Here is an 11,301-nt window from a genome sequence, read left to right as displayed (position 1 = left end):
CAGAGGCATGAGGGACAAAAGCCGGTGAAGGCTTCGTCGGGGTGGCGGGGGCAGGAGGTGGAGGGGCTGTGTTCCTGCGACGTTTAGGGTGGCAGGGACACTCTTATTTTCTATTTTTCTGCAGCTTTTTCTTCTTGATGGTTGTTTGTCTTTTGTGTGTGCTAGAGATCTTGAAGAAGTTGAATTATTGACATCAATTGTTGTGTTATCAAATGTTTGTGAATGATATGATATCAGGTGTTGGTTTTGTGAGAGGTTTGATCAGAAAAGCATCAAAGGAAACTAACCAGTTGTTTTATATGGATGTCTTCAATTTGAGTTCCACAGAGAAAAGAGAAAAGATATGGCTTGGTGCAATGTTCTAGAGATCTCACAAACGAAGGGTGCAGAAAGTGTTTAGAGACAATATTAGCTTTAGTGTGACAGGGTCAAAAATCTTGTGGCTCGTGAAACATCTTCTGAACCTGAAGCAGAATCTCTACCTCTTAAAAAAACAATTAACTACTCTTTGATATGGAGTGCTGATTCACCACATGATGCAAGTGCTTAATTTTGGTTGCCAAATCCTCCATTGCGGTATATACCAAGAGCATACTGCCTCGGTTCCCTTTGAACCGAGTTCTAATCCTATATTGTTTTGCCTCGGTTCACAGAACCGAGGCATAAAAGTGCAGACCTTTTACCTCGTCTGTATATGCTTCGGGTCAAGAACCGGTGCCTATAGGCTAAAATAACAGGTGCCATAATCTCTGACTACACTAGTGTGCCTTTGTAAAGAGTTGATTAATTTACATATTCACCTTCAGACAATGGTTCTTTCAAGATGTCTTCAATTTCACCATCTTCACTAACCTCTCTAATTTCATCATATGCATATGTTGAATCATCATCTCTAAAAAAACCCCTTCAGGCCAATTACCAATTCCTTCAGATGTCATTATGCTTGTGAAAATTAGATAAAATTATACACGAAAAAAATTATAAAATGAAAACTCATTATAAAATCATTTTTTGTAAGAAATTGTTTAACAACGAGTGCTTCTGATTTTTTCCAGGCCAATTACCAATTCCTTTGATGTCATTATGCTTGTGAAAATTAGATAAGAAAAAAATTATAAAATGAAAACTCATTATAAAATCATTTTTTGTAAGAAATTGTTTAAGAACAAGTATTTTTTATTTTTTCCAGGTCAGTTACCAATTCCTTTATGCTTGTGAAAATTGGATAAAATTAGATAAGACAAAAATTATAAAATGAAAACTCATTATAAAATTACTTTTTGTAACATTGTTTAACGGCCAATGTTTTTGATTTTTTTCAGTTGGGCTACCATAGGATGATAGAAAAATTGTTGGAGTGAGAGAGATGAAAGAGAAATGGTTGAGAGCAATGAGGGAGGTGAGTAAAGGCTTAGGGTTTTTTTTAGTTTGGAGAATGAAAATTATTAAAATACCCTTAACCTTAAAACTTAGAATCCATAATATATAAGGGTATTTTTGTCTACTAAAACCCGATACACATGGATAAAATGTACCAACTGAAAAACAGGCGTACGCGCATTAGTAAACTCCACACATATATATATGTGTGTTACATAATTTTTTTTTCTTCTTTTTATCTTATAAAAAATTTAAATCACTTTTTCTAATCGTTATGAAATGATTTTTAGTTTAATCCTTGTAAACCTAAATTCACTCATTTTAGATTTGCATCTATTTAGAAATTTTTGAAGCAATATATACGGACATTTAATATAATAGTTACTTAAAATATCATTTAACTTTTGTATAAGTATAATTAAATACTTATTATAAAATATTTATTTTATTGGAAGTAAATATATTTTTAGTTATCTAAAGTTTTTATGAATTTAAAATTTATTTATGTTGTAAATTTTGATATGTGAAATTTAAAAGTAATAGATATAATTTTTCTAAACTCAATTGAATTAAATATTTTTAACATGTTAAGATAGTATTTCATATTAATATTTAAGTTATTTATACATTAGATATGTTTTAGCTCAAAGGTCATTTTTAAATATTATTTAATGTTCTGTTAGATTAAAATGACTACAATTATTTATTTTTAAAGTTCAAAAATTAAAATATTAAAATCTATAAATGAAACAAATTCCAATTTTGTGTTCAAATTTATATATTACATACATATTTAACCTTTTTTAATTTTATGTATAAAAATAAATAATATTACAACCAAAATTAAAATTTTCTTACTTTTTCAGCCAATGAAGTTATCAAAAACGTAGGCTTAGGCCCTCGTGATATTGAACCGGTCTTATTCGTTGTTTTCGATTTTGGAAAGGATATGATAACAGCCATGATAATATGTTGATGAATGTATGTAAATATTCTATTTATTATATATTTTGTTTCGGTAACTGTTTTCAACACCAAACTTAAATAATTTCTAAACTATGCAATCCAAGTCTTTACTTCTGTATTCCTTATATAGTGTGAGATCACCTGCAAAAATTACTTAGATGCTTAAGTCAGTAGATGACCATTAAAGTTAATTTTCAACAGTATAAAAAATGTGATCACCTACCTCCTTACCTTAAACTATCTTCGAGTCAACCAAGTAGGATGAGGGTTTGGTTGGTGTGATTCCACTATAGATAACAATAAGGTCACTCAATCCAAGGTTCACTAGTGCAGTTAAGGGAAACGACAACGGTTCTTGAACCGAGACATATACAGGCGAGGTAAAAAGGGGTAGGCTTTTGGCCTCTGTTCACAATCGAGGCAAAAAGAGGTAGGATTTTGCCTCGATTCACAGGGAACCGAAGTAGTAAGGTTTCTTTTTTTCAAGGACTTTTCACTTTCGGTTCAGAAGGAACCGAGGCAGTAAAGTGGTTTTTTTTTCTTTTGTCTGTGAAAAGTTGTTTCTCAAGCTTCGAGTTCTCCCAGTAAGCAAGGTATCTTCACTCTCGAGAAAGGTCCCCACCAATCTTCAACACTCCATTCTTACATCGGACCACCACCCAACAACCGTGCCACCTTTACCGGACCACCACAGACCACCCTGTGAAGTCTTCTTCTCCAACAACATTCTCTAGAATCACGCCGCTATCCATGGCAACCTCCAAGAAATAGAAACCAAGCCAGAGAATCAGGACGCCAACGCGACTGCAGATAAAAAAGGAGGGAACCAGAAAGGCAACCATTGTCGGACCACCACAGAAACACCGAAGAACCAGGACTCTGCCACAACTCCACCAATCTTCAACACTCCATTCATCGGACCACCATAGAACCCCCGCGAGAGCTCTCTCTCTCCTTCGCGCAACCTGCAATATTTCCCCCAATCTCTCTCTCTCCTTTGCATCGAACCACCGCGACTTCACCAATCTCTCGATCTCCTTCGCACCACAAAGCACCATCTTTCCTTCGCGGTAGAGCACCATCTTTCCCCCAATCTTCACTATCAATGTTGCCGTCATCAAACCCTAAATCAAACGGTTTCCCCCAACCTCACTTCGCGCAACCCCGTTCAACCTCCATTCATCCAAATCAGCAATTTTCAACCTACAAAATCAAGCTAAACCTGCAAGGGAGCTTTCGCCGTGAAAGATTGAAGGCAGCAAGATTGAAGCAGCGATGGAGGCAGTAGCAGCAGAGGCAGCAGTGGCGGACGCAAACGGCGGGGCACCAATGGCGCAAGGAGGAAGCGCAGGCAAGAACAGAAATAGAGGTGACGAGCGCAGAAGTGGCGACGCGGCGAGGCAGGCACGAGCACTGGCAGCATAGGGGATGGCGTGACGAGGCAAGGAGTGGCAACGGTGGACGAAACTGTAGAGGAAGAAGGGGAGATGAGATTGGGATCAGAGGGAGGGTCATTCTCTATGGAGTGTTTGTGCTTGTGAGAGGGGCGGGTTTTGGCGGAACTAGGAGAGGCGGCAGTGGTGACCACAGAAGCGAGTTCTTCGTCCCTAAGAGGGTTTCTTGGGAGCATGAAGTGCTTCATTTTGGGGTAGAGAGGAGAAGAACACAAACGAAATGAGGAAAGGTAAGAAGAAAGATGATGGGGTTTGGAAAGCATACTATACCTCGGTTCTACCTTTGCTTGAGGCAATAAAGCATTATATGCCTCGTTTAAACATAGCACCCAATGTCGTACGACTGACTCAACGTGTGGAAGAAGCTTGTTCAGTGAGTTGCAGGTGTGGCAAAGGCTTTATGCCTCGGTTCTGCATGCACCCGAGGTAGTATCACCTTTTCAAAAAGGTGTCAGCCCAAAAGCCTGACTAGTAGGTGGGTTTTAGGCACCGGTTCTGCCTGCAACCGAGGTCGTAGCATTGTTATGCTTCGGTCCTGCATGCAACTGAGGCCTATAAGGTCCCCTTAATTTCAAATCTGCCACCGCATTTTGATAGGCAGTGGTTTGATATAAAATGAGGTATACTGTGCGAGTTTAAAAGCAAATATTGTACTAGTGGTTGTAAGTTTTATTTATGGTGGCGTGGAGATCGACGCAACCAACTAAGGTGTGAAGCTCGTCTAGACTCTCCCCATCATCCCTGGTTACGAGTGGGTGTCCCAAAATGTAGGAGACTTTGTAACATGTGTTTGTACGAAGAATCAACTGGAGTATTGGGTCGAGTGGAGCTACATCCTAAAGGCTCCTAAGGGTTGCTCCTTCATCAAATTGATGGTGTGCAAGAGGAACGAGTAGGTGTTCCATGGGAAAGGGGACAACCACGAGGACTACTTTTTCATGTATGTCTTCCTGTTCAACGAGATGTAGGATGGACTCCCATTTGAAGATTTTCACATGGGTGTGGTAAGGGATCTGATTGTGGCACCATCACAACTTTAGCCAAACATTTAGGCATACATGCAAATGTTCATGGTGAATTGCGCCACCCCGATCTCCATCCTACTCCCGCCAATTTCCTTCACTACTTCCACACACACCCAAATATCAAGCGGGGGTGGATCTCCTTTGTTGAAAATAGAATGGCTTAGTTTCAATACCAAGAGGGGGGGGGGGGGGTGAATTGGTGAAACACAAAAATAATGTTTTCTTTAAATCTTTTTCGCAAAGCAAATGCCTTTAAAAGCTTTCTTGAAACGCAAGGAAAAAGACTTTGTAGTGCAGTAGAATATAATCGAATGAGAAAAATACAAAGTCGACTGAATGTAACAGAATAAGGATAGAAAGGTCAAACGCTGAGTTTTTATACTGGTTCGGCCACGCCTACATCCAGTGTCCTTCCACCACAGGAAGAAAATGCACTATAATGATCAATGTTTTTACAACAAGCCTTTTTTAGCAACATCCACGTCAAAAATGTAAAACACCTCTTTAACTCTCTAATCAAAATATAGGCATATACAAACAAAGAACAGTAGCAAGATGTCCCCTCTCCTATAGTCTTTAACACTTTGAACAATCCTCAAAGTCTAGAACGCCGCATGTTCTCTTCTTGTAATCACAACAGGGCAACTCCAATCTTCACAAGATTGATAGAAATTGATCATCAAATAGACACCTTAAGTGTAGGTTGATCAGACACTAAGAGCACACAAATTCTTGCTCGTCAAGCAATCACCAAAAATGAACACCACAGTCTTCTTGATGAATTCTTGGAGCTTTCACACTTTCTACAAGAGATCAATAATCTGAAAGAAATCAATCAAATCGTTAGAATCACAAAAGTTCCTGCAGAAATTAAATTCGCGTCAATTTATAGCAATTTGCAACTCTGACGCATTTTAATCGACTTTGCTACTAATGCAGTTGAATATAACAAAACAGTTATAACAGTTAGAATCAATGCAGTTAATTGAATGGCTAATTAACGTAGTCGAATCACAATAAATGCTTAGTCAACATATTTAAAAATATAGTCGTTGTAACATTTAATTCAAGCATTAACAGAATTTCAAAACTGTAACAGACGTAGTCGAATGCAAGTTACATGTAATCGACTATACAACACAATTAAACAAAGTTTTCAAAAACTTTCTCTTCAAAAATTCTCACATCACACTTTGAAAAAATTTGTGCAAAGCCACGAGTTTTAATCGACTTACTTCATAATGAAGTCGACTTAAAACTGTTGTTTTCCCGCATATTATAAGTTCAACAAAAGTGCATGTGGTTTTCCTTTTCTCAAATATATGTCATTGTTGATGGATCGACAAGTGTACCGAATCGCACAAGTAATATAAAATGGTAAGACCAAGTATCGTTTCTCAAGAGACTCACGACACTAAAAAGTTATGTGATTACTCAACTAATTAAGACTCTAAAGAACATATTTTGGGGTTTTTGAATGGAAATGCAATAAAATAAACATGAATGCAATTTGATCAATTGAGGCTAAACATAAGAATGAATGAATGAAGTTGATAATATGAGATGAATATGTTGTTGGAGTTTAGATTTCATCTAATTTACTCTCATGTATATAAGAATTCTTCTTTTTTCATTAATGTCAACGTCACTCGCTAAATTACTTAAAATCCGATCCCTCGGCGAAGAAGGCCTATCCTTAATTACTAAGTCACAATCCCTTGCATCCCTAATAGTTAATTATGCATTAAGATTAGGAGCTTAAGACGACCAAAACTCATACCCCCATCCTTGAGAAATACTGCTTTTGGGAGAATTTCCCGGATCATGATTTGTAAGATATCTCTGGATAACAATCCTAAGGAGAGAAGAGGAGATCTATCACTTTCCCAAAACGTACAACCCTAGGAGTATGAAATCTCCTGATACTTAGACAAATCATAAGATTTATGCCATACATGAAGAAGAATATTCCTAACAATTAATGAAAGAAGCATATATCAATAATAAGAATCAATTCAAATACATGAGAGATCACAAGGTTACATCATCCCCCAATCAACAAATAGAATTACAATGGAATGAAATAATGGAAGAGATAGAAAAACCCTAGAAAGAGAAGAGGAGAGCTGTCACCATCCCCAAATCTACCTTCTAGGAATAGGAGAGTTGTCACCATCTCCAAATCTAAAAATTGTGTTTCTATGCTCAAGCCATCAAAAGATAGAATCCCTAGGACGTCAAAGTCCTTAAATAGAACATAAAAATAACAGAAACAAGGTTCGGCCAATGTCGCTAGTGCTCAAGCGCCCTAAGTGGGGCACCCAGGTGCAAAACGGGTCAAATATGGCGCTCAAGCGCACCTGGAAGGGCGCCCGGGCGTGAAACGACACTAATTTCTACACTCTGGTTGACTTTTCTACACTCTGGTTTACTTTTCTGCACTCTGGTTGACTTTTCTACACTCTGGTTGACTTTTATGCATTTTAGTTGAGTTTTCTTTATTCCAACTATTTGGTACTTTAACTCTTCTTTCATATCATTCTAATAGCCTACAAAATCAAGGGAATTTAGTAATAAAATCATCAAGTATAACTTCAACACTCTTATTCACAAAACTAAAGTAAAAACATGATTCCAAACAAGTTTCTAAGCAGAAAAGGCTGCATTTAGTGTCAAAATTACATCATAGGTAATTATATTTTCAACCGTTATCAGTCATGCATTCATAGATAAGATCTCATGTAAAACATAGTGAATTGCAGCAATGACAAAATCAACACAAACATGTTCTCAAATAATCATAAACATGAAAGTAATGAACATGTAACACATAATGATGGCAACCCCTTTAGGGACTTTCCATCCAAAGAAGTATCAACTTCACTCTAAGACCAAGAAAGAGAAGTTGAATAAAGACTTAATCTTTTCTTTCTAAGTCTTAGCATGTTCTTTTTAATTAATTCCATTGTTTTGTAGGACAATAAAGGTTGGAAGGATCCTAGGAATTTTTCAAGCAAAGAGGAAACAAAGGAAGCAGGTAGGAATGTATGTTGCAGCTAACCGTGAAGCATTTTTTTCACATTTTCTATGTGCAACACATCCAGTCATGTTTCTTCTTTCCTTTGAAGCACATTCAACATATTTCTCACGTGGAACACAAGCCAACGTGAAGCTTCTTCTATTTCAACACATTTTCAATGATGTATACATGGAACACATGGCTAGCAGCTCCTGCACATGTGACTTAGCTTATGCATATTGTAAAAGTACAGCTTACTCTACACGAATCATAGCTCTTCTTCATGTATAAAGAAAACCTTGATCTCTTGTAAAATCCAACTTGAGTGATGCAAAGAAATGTTGCTGCAATGAATCCAACCTTTATTATCTTGAGTTCAATCGCTAGTTTAGCAACTCTATCCTTTAGCTCCCTTCCCCGTTGGAAGGTCGTCTGAGTTAGAACCCATCACCACACCACGTCCAAACTCTGCCACACATTTCATTGAACACCTTGCAAGCACCGCCAACTTCATTTGTGATCTCCATTCCGCTGCCACTTCTGGTCCGAGGAGCCGCTCCACTCTTGAACGTGGAGGCTGCATCAATCATTTGGCATCCATAGCCAGTCGGTGCCTGCTGTGCTTCAAGAGCTAAGTGCTCTTTCCATCTTGTTTCTTCACTTCCATGTTGTATTGTTTTATGTCTACAATTGTTTGAAATTTTTTTTTTCGTTTAATTTTGTTTTGTTGTGAATGTTCGTGTGTTTTCACAGTTCCTTAGAGTTTGTCAATCATTTTAATCGGTGAATTTCAATTGTTTCATTTCAATTCAGCTTTCAATCTCATTTTCCAGTTTTGTCCAAGTCTTGTGCAATGTGCTGTAGTGTTATTTTTGTCTTCCTGTGTTGAATCTATTCCAACAATGTTTATTGTTTCAATCTATTTTTAGATGCATATGTAGCAATATATCAATCCTAAAAGGCAATGAGATAATGTCTAGTCTGGATGATATGAGCTAAAGCATCCAAAATGTTGATTCTGTTGTACAAAATTCTACACAATTTTCCAAATCTGGTGCATACAGTTTAATCTGTTTCAAATCAGATTTCTTGATTCTAAAGCTTGAGACAAGTTTATTGATGATATTATACATGTTTCAACTTCTGGCAACCTGTGTTAACCACTAAATTTAACAAACCATGGTTTAGTTGCCTAAATTCAGTAATTCTTTAGTGTCATTGTTTCATATTGGAGTTTTCACTGAACTCACTTCTTTCCATGTGTTTTAGGTCATTTAAAATTTCTTCTAGCTAATATACTATAGCTAGATCTAGTCATTTAGGACTTCTTTATGCCTTTGATTAAGCCATCCAGCTTTGATTCCACTTAGTTTTCAAATAGGATGTAGATTTGGTCCAATTTTCTTAAATTTTGGCAACTACTACTGTCATACGAAGCCACTAGTTGTTTCTATGCATTCTGAACAATTGAGAAAGTGTATTTTGTCATTTGAAACTTGTGTTCACTGTTCAAATGGTCATTAAGAAGCCTATATGTAGAATTCCCCTTTAAACCACCAAATTTTGCTGCATTTTTTGCTACAGCTGCTGTGATTTGAAGAATATGATTGTTTTAGGGCATTCTTACCATTAGTGCAGGATTATTTTGTCATTTGGAACCTGTATGCACTGTTCATTTGGTCATTTTTCAGTTCATATGCAAAATCACTTCGTAAACCATCCACTTTGCCTAAATTTGGAAGTGCACTAGTGAAATTTTGTCGTAGGGTGTTCCTTGGTTGTTTCCGTGTTTAAACATCTTCAATTTGATGATATAAAGTTTCTTGAAGCATCAATTGAGCTTTTAAAACACTGCCATTCAATTTTTGGTTTGAAAGCACCATTTTCCAACTCATTTTCTAGTGCAGTTTGATAATCATGTGCTATTTGATTTTGTCCAAACTTTAATCTTCATTTCTGGATTGGCAAAAGCTGGTTTTAAGTTTCCAAATGCAATGATATGATTAAAAGAGTGTAATACATCCATAAAAAGAAAAAGAAAACCAAGCAATCCAGTTTTGACCCCAAAACCCGAAAATCACAAAATCTGAAATTCATTGGGGACTTTCATCAAACAGTTTGCAAAATTATCAATCAGTTTTATTGCACTTGATTTTGCTCTTCGTTTTTTATTTTTCTTACTTGTTTAATATGATCTAGTGCCTCTCCTAGGTTCCTTTTGTGTCCCTCCATTGATTCAAAGCTTAAAACTACTTGAAATCAACTTGTTTGACCTCCAATTTGTGCCACCAAACCTAGTATGTATTTAATTTCTGGTGCAGTGCACTTTTTGCTGTGACTGGTTTAGTGTATGAGTGGTGTTGTGATGCTGTGGTGAAGGTTCTAAAAGTCCATATTGCTTCTCCAAAGGGGTAGCATATTAGGGAGTGGAAGACTTGTTAAAGTGGCCACAAGCTTGGACTCTAAGAGCACTTTAACATTGTTGTTCCAGCACCTTGTTTTCAGCAGCAAAACACATTAATTTTGGATTTCCACCAAACTGAAACTGCAAACACACTTGGATTTGTTCAATTTTTCACAATCTTTACTTGTAATTTTGACTTGGTATCACGAAACCTTTGTAGTTCATTCAATTTTGTTTCACATTTCCAACTTAAAGTGACTTGGGAAAATGCTTTTCAAGCAATTCCAACAGCACCATTGAACATTGTAATAGTTAGGCTACACATCTTAGTGTGAAAGTGTCAAAGGGCTCCAAGTGTCACTTGCACTTTCCCTTAGGGTCGTGTCTCAGTCATTTCCATTTGCTTTACTTTACATTGCTTGTTGACTTTTATGTTTTACATCACTGAAAAAGTAAAAAATCTCTTTGGATTCTTAAGAACTCCTTGCTGACTAAACGTAGATATTTCTTTGATGAATAATGATATAGGATGTCCTCGAGCACAAATATTTGACATTAACTTTCTGAACGTTGAAGCCCCCTCTGAAGTCGACGTTCAATCATCATTCACTGAATAAGTAAAAAATCTCTTTGGATTCTTCTGAACTCCTTGTTGACTAAACGTAGACATGTCATTGAGCAGTCTTTCGCATCCAATGCACTCAACATTCAACGTCAAATTTATAAATTTAATTTTTCTTGGAGTTGTTTCCACCATAAGAAATCAAATAGCTCTAAAATTTAATGGTAGAAGACAAATCCAAGACAATTTAAAAAACGATTCATACATAGTTTAATGTTGAAGTTGAAAATCTTCTTTATATAATTATTTTAGATCATAAAATTTTTTCAGCATTAAACATATTGTGAACCATATTTCTTTTTCCCAAGCACTTTCCTTTCAGTAAGATAACTTAATTATTTCTTTACTGTAAAAAGCATTTTGTTGAGTTGAATATCAAAGGCCACCATCATATGAACTGAGACATGAATGAGGCACTTTGACATTCAACC

The sequence above is a fragment of the Vigna umbellata genome, chromosome 4, assembly GCF_029865625.1.
Source record: "Vigna umbellata cultivar VRB3 chromosome 4, Vumbellata_1.0, whole genome shotgun sequence".
Classification (NCBI taxonomy): domain Eukaryota; kingdom Viridiplantae; phylum Streptophyta; class Magnoliopsida; order Fabales; family Fabaceae; genus Vigna; species Vigna umbellata.
Note: the sequence above shows the minus strand (reverse complement) of the source record.